Source organism: Limulus polyphemus, unplaced genomic scaffold (genome assembly GCF_000517525.1).
Source record: "Limulus polyphemus unplaced genomic scaffold, Limulus_polyphemus-2.1.2 Scaffold219, whole genome shotgun sequence".
NCBI classification, from domain to species: domain Eukaryota; kingdom Metazoa; phylum Arthropoda; class Merostomata; order Xiphosura; family Limulidae; genus Limulus; species Limulus polyphemus.
This window is the reverse complement of record NW_013665829.1, coordinates 6,125-7,930: the sequence shown is the minus strand read 5'-3', so window position 1 is coordinate 7,930 and position 1,806 is coordinate 6,125.

Here is a 1,806-nt window from a genome sequence, read left to right as displayed (position 1 = left end):
TTCTGGTTGACATACCACAGAAGGGCTGAGTATGGCCTGGTGGCTAGTGCCATGGGTGTCTTACAAAGGTGGCTATCTCATTCTTTAGTCAGACAAGAGTTGGCAGTAGGTGCTGTTGACTAGGTCCCTCGAAGTTTCTAACATTAAGTTACTGTGTGGTAGTATGGAATATGCAGGTTTTGAATGCCTCTGTTGATGATGTGTTTGGAAGATGGATGCAATACTGTAAGTAAAAGTAGATGTTAATAATTTGGTGATTTTTTTTTTTCTGTGCTAAATTGTCAAATCTGTTTTATTTAGATGATAATAAATGGTGGTACAAATTTTATTAATGACTCCATATAAGTTTTCTCCAGTTGATGAGAATATCTGGTCATTTAAATGAGGATGTTTTTCTTAACTAGTTATATTTTTTTTATGAAGATTCTTATCCTCTAATTTTATAATATGAGATGTAGACCACCATTAGTTGAGTTCATGAAGAAAAAGTTGTTGCACTAAAGTTTGGTAATAATAGAGTATCATTGCTAAATTTATTGACATTTGAAAATACTGAATGTGTATTGATCCAGTCTAAATACACATGTTACACAGCGTAATACAAGTATTTATAAAGAAAAAAATATTAGTAATAAGTCAGACCGTATTACATTTTTTAAATTTCTATTTCTACAAATTGATTCCTACTTGCTGTTTATGTATTAATCATCTTATATTATGAAACATTATCTTATCAGGGTAACTATATAATACAAAGTATTTCAAAATCTTTCAGTTCTGATTAATATCAATTTTCTATCAGTGACAATTTATTATCAAAGTGATTGTTTATAAATTGACAAATCAAGTATAATTTTCAAAATTATGAAAGTCCTCAACAGACTGCACTATAAACAAATTCCTGCAACTTGATTGGTAATAATATATTGTGCCTTTTAAATATCATGAACTAATTTATGTAAATGATAATAGTGCATGATTTAAAATGCTATTTCTGAAATATGTTTATAGAGATTCTGTATCAGAAGTAGTGTACGAGTTTATCCGATCAAAATTTGTAGAAATGATATTTATTAATAAATTTTTATCATTAGATAAATTTCTGCTTGCAAAAAATAGTGTTCTCAAGCTGTCCCAGATAATTATTTCAAATTATTAAGAAATATTACGTGTAATTGTGTTTCATACTGCATGATATATATCTTAACATAAGTAACGTTTCAAATATTTAAGTATCAACACTTATTTCTAAAATTTGCTATTCTTGTTATCAAAATATTTATAAATATATATATATATATATTGAGCCAATTGTGTACCATTCTGTTTAATAAAAATTGTTTACAATGGATTTTATGACTGCTTATTGGTTTTTTTTTTTTTTATATTATTGTGTTTGTACCATTGTACATGTAAATATGACTGACTAGATGATAACTTATGTAATAAGGACTGTATTCTATTGTCTATGTATAAATGATCAGAAGTGCTCAATGGCACTTTGTTTTCAGAGTATAAACAGATAGATCTGTACTCAATATGAACTTAAGTGAGGTATTGATTCTATTAGTATGAGATTTTGTACTAAACAGTTTGTTAACATAGTTTCTGAACACCCTGTACGTGAGTCAGGATTTCTTAGTTTTGTCTTCTACATCTGTACATCTGCTCCCCTTTATCGATAATATTTACTATGTAGTTTATTGGATTTTTAACCATAGTAGGTCTATTATTTGTTGTTATTATTATTATTACTGATATTACATATTTTCTAATACATAGTAATATTACATATTACTAATTTTC